Here is a 10,818-nt window from a genome sequence, read left to right on the forward strand (position 1 = left end):
GTTGGGCTGTCACAGGGTGGGCTCTCCCAATCATGGACAGGTGGAGCTCTATGGCACATAGCCCCGTTTACAAAGCCCCGTTTACACCATGCCCAAACCTGTGGGTTTTGTGATCTGATCAATATGATCAAATCACTGTCTGATCAAGGTTTGTCAGATCTACACATGGTTTTAAAATGTGTCTCTTATCCATCCAATGTGTCCGCATTGTGATCAGATTTCTTGGGGCCTCCCTGTATGCAAAACACTCAAAGTACTGTAATATATTTAAATTCAAAATATGCCATTCTGTTCTTCAAAAGAAAATAAAAAACGTTTCAAAATGTTGTTGAAGACCTGCCCTTAACAAATTAATAATTAATTCATGATCTTTGTGATGGTGTTTTTTTTGTGTATTTTAACACTTGAATTGTGGTGTTTAAGTGGTTTTTCGTTTGTACTTACTGTATGCAGTTACATTAAACTGTTTTATATGAAATACATTTTCTTTCATATTCTAATGTTACCTAAGACCTTTATAAACACAACCAATGATTATTTTTGCAATAGCATATATGAAACGTATTTATTAGACTGTTAGAATGTTCACGTCCAAAAGACTCATCACTTGCTCGAAGGGGGGTCCCTCGAGGCCAGGCTCTTTCTAGTGGTAAATGGTTTGACCATCCAGATCTGTTTACACTTGATTGATATCCAGATACAATGGGTCCCTGACTACCTCCAGAGGCGGTCAGAAAGATCTGATCGCATTCAGATCACAATGTGTTCTTTAATCGTCTACAACTGTCTTAAGAAATGTGTGCACAATCAGAATGTGGACAAGATCAGGACAAAGGATGCATGTTAGCACAAGGTGTAAACTGGGCTAGAGAGACACTTTATATCCTCTCTCATGGCAGGTCGATACTGTAGGTAGCCAGGCTAGGCAGGACTGCTTCTGGTATTGTAGCAGTATTGAGTGCCTGCAGTAAAGACATTGAATGGTTTGTGGGTAATCATGTGTGAGTTGAATTACAGTAAGGTTGTATGGACAGGTATCTGTTTGCATATATTCAGGTTTCTATCGTGTTTTAAGGCTTGGGGTGAAATGTGTTGATGATATGGCAGGCTGCTCATTTAAAATGTGATAGTTGATATTTGATCATTATGGGAGGAGCTTTTGACAAAGAGGGGTTGCTGATCCTTCCAGAGTTTGCAGTGAATGTGAAAATACAGATAAATATACTACTGTACCTTCCTTGAGAAAAATGCATAAAGTAGTTAACACATTTATCTATGTCACAATGGGGGATCACATTCCTGGCATTGATATGGTCACAACTCTATGTCCTCCCTCAGCAGAAACAGACACAGAAACTAAACTAAAGTTCAGGGTATTTTCTTTGGTCTCATAGTAAAACCAATTGCGTAACAGGTCATGTTATACAAAGGCAGTGAGTGGAGGCATAGAAAAGTTCAACTGAAATATATCATATGTTTCAACAAAGATGCGCCAATATGTAAAGTAAGTAAATTCTCTGAATAGTATCAGTGTTATTTCCACATGTTTAGGTTAACCATTAACCACACAACAAACAAATGGTTTTGTTTACTTCTGCAATCAGTCAACCAGCCGCCTAGTATGACCACCCTTTCATGCTATACAGATCACTTCTTAAAGTAACACAGTCATGTATCAAACTCAGATGCCATATTTCACTATCCCATGAGTACTATATGTCAGGTAAGGTGTGTTGATTGTAATCTTAGTGTCTTGCTTCTGGGAGGCACTTGATTCAAATCAAATCCAACTTTATTTGTCGCATACACCGAATACAAGTGTAGACTTTACCGTGAAGTGCTTACTTACAAGCCCTTAACCAACAGTGCAGTTCAAGAAGAGTTAAGAAAATATTTACCAAGTAGACTAAAATACAAAGTAATAATAAAAAGTAACACAATTACAATAACAATAATGAGGAATGAAGAGTTAAGAAGATATTTACCAAGTAGACTAAAATAAAAAGTAATAATAAAAAGTAACACAATTAGAATAACAATAACGAGGCTATGTAGTGTCTTGCGAAAGTATTCACCCCCTTGGCATTTTTCATATTTTGTTGACTTACAACCTGGAATTAAAATAGATTTTTTGGGGGTTTGTATCATTTGATTTACACAACATGCCTACCACTTCGAAGATACAAAATATTTTTTATTGTGAAACAAACAAGAAATAAGACAAAAAAACTGAAAACTTAAGTGTGCATAACTATTCACCCCCCAAAGTCAATACTTTGTGGAGCCACCTTTTGCAGCAATTACAGCTCCAAGTCTCTTGGGGTAAGTCTCTATAAGCTTGGCACATCTAGCCACTGGGATTTTTGCCCAATCTTCAAGGCAAACTGCTCCAGCTCCTTGAAGTTGGATAGGTTCCGCTGGTGTACAGCAATCTTTAAGTCATACCACAGATTCTCAATTGGTCTGGGCTTTGACAAGGCCATTCCAAGACATTTAAATGTTTCCCCTTAAACCACTTGAGTGTTGCTTTAGTAGTATGCTTAGGGTCATTGTCCTGCTGGTAGGTGAACCTCCGCCCCAGTCTCAAATCTCTGGAAGACTGAAACAGGTTTCCGTGAAGAATTTCCCTGTATTTAGCGCCATCCATCATTCCTTCAATTCTGACCAGTTTCCCAGTCCCTGCCAATGAAAAACATCCCCACAGCATGATGCTGCCACCACCATGCTTCACTGTGGGGATGATGTTCTCGGGGTGATGAAAGGTGTTGGGTTTGCGCCAGACATAGCATCTTCCTTGATGGCCAAAAAGCTCAATTTTAGTCTCATCTGACCAGAGTACCTTCTTTCATATGTTTGGGGAGTCTCCCACATGCCTTTTGGCGAACACCAAATGTGTTTGCTTATTTTTTCTTTAAGCAATGGCTTTTTTCTGGCCACTCTTCCGTAAAGTCCAGCTCTGTGGAGTGTATGGCTTAAAGTGGTCCTGTGGACAGATACTCCAATCTCCGCTGTGGACCTTTACAGCTCCTTCAGGGTTATCTTTGGTCTCTTTGTTGCCTCTCTGATTAATTCCCTCCTTGCCTGGTCTGTGAGTTTTGGTGGGCAGCCCTCTCTTGACAGGTTTGTTGTGGTGCCATATTCTTTCCATTTTTTAATAATGGATTTAACGGTGCTCTGTGGGATGTTCAAAGTTTCAGATCTGTACTTCTCCACAGCTTTGTCCCTAACTTGTTTGGAGAGCTCCTTGGTCTTCATGGTGCCGCTTGCTTGGTGGTACCCCTTGCTTAGTGGTGTTGCAGACTCTGGGGCCTTTCAGAACAGGTGTTTAATATACTGAGATCATGTGACAGATCATATGACACATAGATTGCACACAGGTGGACTTTATTTAACTAATTATGTGACTTCTGAAGGCAATTGGTTGCAACAGATCTTATTAAGGGGCTTCATAGCAAAGATGGTGAATACATATGCACGCACCACTTTTCAGTTTTTATTTTGTAGAATTTTTGGAAACAAGTTATTTTTTTCATTTCACTTCACTTTCATTTCCATCACATGTAATCCAAATAAAAATCTGTTTAAATTACAGGTTGTAATCCAACAAAACAGGAAAAACGCCAAGGGGGATGAATACTTTTGCAAGGCACTGTACAGGGGGCACCGGTACCGAGTCAGTGTGCGGGGGTACAGGTTAGTTGAGGTAATTTGTAGGTGGGGGTGAAGTGACTATGTATAGATAATTACACATGGGAAGGGGGGGGGGGGTCAATGTAAATTGTCCGGTGGCGATTTTATTAATTGTTCAGCAGTCTTATGGCTTGGGGTAGAAGCTGTTGAGGAGCCTTTTTGGTCCTAGACTTGGCGCTTCGGTACCGCTTGCCGTGCGGTAGCAGAGAAAACAGTCTATAACTTGGGTGACTGGAGTCAATTTTATGGGCTTTCCTCTGACACCACCGATTGTATAGGTCCTGGATGGCAGGAAGCTTGTCCCCTGTGATGTACTGGGCCGTTCGGACTACCCTCTGTAGCGCCATGTGGTCAGATGCCATGCAGTTGCCATACCAGGCTGTGATGCAACCGGTCAGGATGCTCTCGATGGTGCAGCTGTAGAACCTTTTGAGGATCTGGGGACCCATGCCAAATCTTGAGGGGGAAAAGGTTTTGTTGTGCCCTCTTCACAACTGTCTTGGTATGTTTGGACCATGATAGTTTGTGGTGATGTGGACACCAATTGTAACTCTCGACCCGCTCCACTACAGCCCGTCGATGTTAATGGGGGCCTGTTCGGCCCGCCTTTTCCTGTAGTCCATGATCAGCTCCTTTGTCTTGCTCAGATTGAGGGAGAGGATGTTGTCCTGGCACAGTTCTCTGACCTCCTCCCTATAGGTCGTCTCATTGTTGTTGGTGATCAGGCCTACCACTGTTGTGTCGTCAGCAAACTTAATGATGGTGTTGGAGTCGTGTTTGGCCACGCAGTCGTGGGTGGACAGGGAATATTGGAGGGGACTAAGTACAGTCGTGGCCAAAAGTTTTGAGAATGATACAAATATTAATTTTCACAAAATCTGCTGCCTCAGTGTCTTTAGATAATTTTGTCAGATGTTACTATGGAATATTGAAGTATAATTATAAGCATTTCATAAGTGTCAAAGGCTTTTATTGACAATTACATAAAGTTGATGCAAAGAGTCAATATTTGCAGTGTTGACCCTTCTTTTTCAAGACCTCTGCAATCCGCCCTGGCATGCTGTCAATTAACTTCTGGGCCACATCCTGACTGATGGCAACCCATTCTTGCATAATCAATGCTTAGAGTTTGTCAGAATTTGTGGGTTTTTGTTTGTCCACCCGCCTCTTGAGAATTGACCACAAGTTCTCAATGAGATTAAGGTCTGGGGAGTTTCCTGGCCATGGACCCAAAATATCGATGTTTTGTTCCCCGAGTCACTTAGTTATCACTTTTGTCTTATGGCAAGGTGCTCCATCATGCTGGAAAAGGCGTTGTTCGTCACCAAACTGTTTCTAGATGGTTGGGAGAAGTTGCTCTTGGAGGATGTGTTGGTTCCATTATTTATTCATGGCTGTGATCTTAGGCAAAATTGTGAGTGAGCCCACTCCCTTGGCTGAGAAACAACCCCACACATGAATGGTCTCAGGATGCTTTACTCTTGGCATGACACAGGACTGATGGTAGCGCTCACCTTGTCTTCTCCGGAAAAGCTTTTTCCGGATGCCCCAAACAATCGGAAAGGGGATTCATCAGAGAAAATGACTTTACCCCAGTCCTCAGCAGTCCAATCCCTGTCCCTTTTACAGAATATCAGTCTGTCCCTGATGTTTTTCCTGGAGAGAAGTGGCTTCTTTGCTGACATTTTTGACACTAGGCCATCCTCCAAAAGCCTTCGCCTCACTGTCAGTGAAGATGCACTCACACCTGCCTGCTGCCATTCCTGAGCAAGCTCTGTACTGGTGGTGCCCCGATCCCGTAGCTGAATCAACTTTAGGAGACGGTCCTGGCGCTTGCTGGACTTTCTTGGGCGCTCTGAAGCCTTCTTCACAACAATTGAACCGCTCTCCTTGAAGTTCTTGATGATCCGATAAATGGTTAATTTAGGTGCAATCTTACTGGCAGCAATATCCTTGCCTGTGATGCCATTTTTGTGCAAAGCAATGATGACAGCATGTGTTTCCTTGCAGGTAACCATGGTTGGCAGAAGAAGAACAATGATTCCAAGCACCACCCTCCTTTTGAAGCTTCCAGTCTGTTATTCGAACTCAATCAGCATGACAGAGTGATCTCCAGCCTTGTCCTCATCAACCCTCACACTTGTATTAACGAGAGAATCACTGTCATGATGTCAGCTGGTCCTTTTGTGGCAGGGCTGAAATGCAGTGGAAATGTTTTTGGGGGATTCAGTTCGTTTGCATGGCAAAGAGGGACTTTGCAATTAATTGCAATTCATCTGATCACTCTTCATAACATTCTGGATTATATGCAAATTGCCATCATACAAACTGAGGCAGCAGACTTTGTGAAAATGTATATTTGTGTCATTCTCAAAACTTTTGGCCACGACTGTACATACCCCTGAGGGGCCCCAGTGTTAAGGATCAGCGTGGCAGACGTGTTGTTGCCTACTCTTACCACCTGGGGTTGGCCCATCAGGAAGTCCAGGATCCAGTTTCAGAGGGAGGTGTTTAGTCCCAGAGTCCTTAGCTTGGTGATGAGCTTCGTGGGCACTATGGTGTTGAACACTGAGCTGTAGTCAATGAACAGCATTCTCACATAGGTGTTCCTTTTGTCCAGGTGAGAAAGGGCAGTGTGGAGTGTGATTGAGATTGCGAAATCTGTGGATCAGATGGGGCGGTATGCAAATTGGAGTGGGTCTAGGGTGTCTGGGAGGATGCTGTTGATGTGAGCCATGACCAGCCTTTCAAAGCATTTCATGGCTACCTGAGTGCCACAGGGCGGTAATAATTTTGGCAGGTTACCTTCACCTCCTTGGGCACAGGGACTATGGTGGTCTGCTTGAAACATGTAGGTATTACAGACTCGGTCAGGGAGAGGTTGAAAATGTCAGTGAAGACACTTGACAGTTGGTCCGCGCATGCTTTGAGTACACTTCCTGGTAATCCGTCTGGCCCAGCGGCTTTGTGAATGTTGACCTGTTTAAAGGTTTTGTTCACATCGGCTACCGAGAGCGTTATCACACGGTCATCCAGAACAGCTGGTGCTTTCGTACATGCTTCGGTGTTGCTTGCCTCAAGGTGAGCATAAAATGAATTTAGCTCTTCTGGTAAGCTCGCGTCACTGGGCAGCTCGTGTCTGGGTTTCCCTTTGTAGTCCGTAATAGTTTTCAAGCCCTGCCACATCCGACGAGCGTCAGAGCCGGTTTTGTAGGATTCAATCTTAATCCTGTATTGACGCTTTGCTTGTTTGATGGTTCACCTGAGGGTATAGCGGGATTTCTTATAAGCGTCCGGATTAGTCTCACACTCCTTGAAAGCAGCAGCTCTAGCTTTTAGCTAGATGCGGATGTTGCCTGTAATCCATGGCTTCTGGTTGGGATATGTACGTACAGTCACTATGGGGACGACTTCATCGATGCACTTATTTATGAAGCTGATGACTGAGGTGGTGTACTCCTCAATGCCATTGGATGAATCAACGGTGTTACTCTTGTTTCCACCTGGCTGTTCTTTCAAAAATGACCAGATTCATACTGGAGCCGATCTGATAGTTGAGCTCAGACCTCAGCAAGCCTCCAGGGAGAAACATTTCAAGCCCAGAATATTTAATTCACTCATGACCTGGCATCCTCAGCATATCAAACTGCATACAATGACAACCACACGACCCTAAAGCTCCCAGACAACTCAGACACGGATGACAAGTTCATGTCCTTTCAATAATAATTGGGGTGGCAGAATAGCCTAGTGGTTAGAGTGTTGGACTAGTAACTGAAAGGTTGAAAGATTGAATCCCTGAGCTGACAAGGTAAAAATCTGTTGTTCTTCCCCTGAACAAAGCGGTTAACCCACTGTTCCTAGGCCGTCATTGAAAATAAGAATTTGTTCTTAACTGACTTGCCTAGTTAAGTAAAGGTTAAATATAACAAGGCAACATACAGAACATGTGTCTATTCCATTGATTTGATTGTTTGATGGCTGGCTGTAGGTTGCCTATTCCTTTCTGATGCTTTCTGTTTGTTTTGTAAGAGAGAGGCAGTGAATTGGCCTCTCCTATCAATCACTGGCTGCATTAGACCCTCAAACGACTGTCACAACACTTCTATGAGGGTACTTACTAACGTGGTGAAGTGGCTGTTGTTGTTGCAACCAACAACAAAAGCTCTTGTCTGTCCTGCATCACTACAGCCGTAGAAGTTGACTTTTGTTTTGGCAACTACCTCACATAAGAGCCAATCGTCACCTACTGACAGACAGTCTTATATCACAGATTGTCTGTCCCAATTTTACAATGATTCTGTCTGATGTCTGTGCACAGAGGGATGTTATTGTAAACCTTGAGGCATGATCTTGTGTTGGAAGCTTTTTTTAAGGGCTTAAAGTGTCCTTCATATTATTGAAAATATGTCTGAAACAAGCAGTTTTATAGAGTTCAGAGTGACTCAGTGATGATGAGGTGCAAACTAAAATCAATCAAATCAATCAAATGTATTTATAAAGCCCTTCTTACATCAGCTGATTTCACAAATTGCTGTACAGAAACCCAGCCTAAAACCCCAAACAGCAAGCAATGCTGGTGTAGATGCATGGTGGCTAGGAAAAACTCCCTAGAAAGGCCAGAACCTAGGAAGAAACCTAGAGAGGAACCAGGCTATGAGGGGTGGCCAGTCCTCTTCTGGCTGTGCCAGGTGGGGATTATAACAGAACATGGCCAAGATGCTCAAATGTTCATAGATGACCAGCAGGGTCAAATAATATTAATCACAGTGGTTGAAAAGGGTGCATAGATCAGCACCTCAGGGATAAATGTCAGTTGGCTTTTCAGAGCCGATCATTCAGAGTATCTCTACCGCTCTGTGCTGTCTCTAGAGAGTTGAAAACAGCAGGTCTGGGACAGGTAGCACGTCCAGTGAATAGGTCAGGGTTGCATAGCAGCAGGCAGAACAGTTGAAACTGGAGCAGCAGCACGACCAGGTGGTCGTGCTGCAAGTAGTCATCAGGCCAGGTAGTCCTGATGCATGGCCCTAGGGCTTAGGTCCTCCGAAAGAAAGAAAGAAAGAAAGAAAGAAAGAAAGAAAGAAAGAAAGAAAGAAAGAAAGAAAGAAAGAATTAGAGAGAGCATACTTAAATTCACACAGGACACCAGATAAGACAGAAGAAATACTCCAGATATAACAGACTGACCCTAACCCCACGACACTTAAACTATTGCAGCATAAATACTGGAGGCTGAGACAGGAGGGGTCGGGAGACACTGTGAACCCACCCGACAATACCCCCGGACAGAGCCAAACAGGCAGGATATATCCTCACCCACTTTGCCAAAGCACAGCCCCCACACCACTAGAGGGATATCTCCAATCACCAACTTACCATCCTGAGACAAGGCCGAGTATAGCCCACAAAGATCTCCCCCACGGCACAACCCAAGGGGGGGTGCCAACCCGGACAAGAAGATCACGTCAGTGACTCAACCCACTCAAGTGACGCACCCCTCCTAGGGATGGCATGGAGGAGCACCAGTAAGCCAGTGACTCAGCCCCTGTATTAAGGTCAGAGAATCCCAGTGGAGAGAGGGGAACCGGCCAGGCAGAGACAGCAAGGGCAGTTCGTTGCTCCAGTGCCTTTCTGTTCACCTTCACACTCCTGGGCCAGACTACAGTCAATCATAGGACCTACTGAAGAGATGAGTCTTCAATAAAGACTTAAAGGTTGAGACCGAGTCTGCGTCTCTCACATGGATAGGCAGACCATTCCATAAAAATTTAGCTCTATAGGAGAAAGCCCTGCCTCCAGCTGTTTGCTTAGAAATTCTAGGGACAATAAGGAGGCCTGCGTCTTGTGACCTTAGCGTACGTGTAGGTATATACGGCAGGACCAAATCGGAAAGATAGGTAGGAGCAAGCCCATGTAATGCTTTGTAGGTTAGAAGTAAAACCTTGAAATCAGTCCTTGCCTTAACAGGAAGCCAGTGTAGAGAGGCTAGCACTGGAGTAATATGATCAAATTTTTTGGTTCTAGTCAAGATTCTAGCAGCTGTGTTTAGCACTAACTGAAGTTTATTTATTGCTTTATCCGGGTAGCCGGAAAGTAGACCATTGCAGTAATAATTTTTGGACAGAATGTTTCTTTTTGCAATGTTACGTAGATGGAAAAAAGCTGTCCTTGAAACAGTCTTGATATGTTCTTCAAAAGAGAGATCAGGGTCCAGAGTAACGCCGAGGTCCTTCAAAGTTTTATTTGACACGACTGTACAACCATCAAAATTAATTGTCAGATTCAAAAGAAGATCTCTTTGTTTCTTGGGACCTAGAACTAGCATCTCTGTTCTCCGAGTTTAAAAGTAAAACATTTGCCGCCATCCACTTACTTATGTCTGAAACACAGGCTTCCAGGTAGGGCAATTTTGGGGCTTCACCATGTTTCATCAAAATGTACAGCTATGTGTCGTCCGCATAGCAGTGAAAGTTAACACTATGTTTCCGAATGACATCACCAAGAGGTAAAATATATAGTGAAAACAATAGTGGTCCTAAAACAGAGCCTTGAGGAACACCAAAATGTACAGTTGATTTGTCAGAGGACAAACCATCCACAGAGACAAACTGATATCTTTCCGACAGATAAGATCTAAACCAGGCCAGAACTTGTCCGTGTAGACCAATTTGGGTTTCCAATCTCTCCAAAAGAATGTGGTGATCGATGGTATCAAAAGCAGCACTAAGGTCTAGGAGCACGAGGACAGATGCAGAGCCTCGGTCTGATGCCATTAAAAGGTAATTTACCACCTTTACAAGTGCAGTATCAGTGCTATGATGGGGTCTAAAACCAGACTGAAGCATCTGGTAACGCAAATAACGTTAAAAGGACTGAAGACGAGGAAGTTTTTACAACATTTCAGTTTCATCTTATAGGGTAACACTGACTCACACGGCAAAAGAGAGATGGGGAAATCTGACTCCTGAAGAACTGAGGCATCTTTAAGATTTAGCCATCCTTGCAGTGAATGGTGGTTTTGGGGTGTGAATGGGAGCCAGTGGGAGTGGAAGGCAGCCATCCTCTCTCTCCCTCTGGATCTATTGCGGCTCCTGACAGTCAGGCTGGGTGATAAAAGCCATCTTCCAG

Source organism: Salmo salar, chromosome ssa26 (assembly GCF_905237065.1).
Source record: "Salmo salar chromosome ssa26, Ssal_v3.1, whole genome shotgun sequence".
Lineage (NCBI taxonomy): Eukaryota > Metazoa > Chordata > Actinopteri > Salmoniformes > Salmonidae > Salmo > Salmo salar.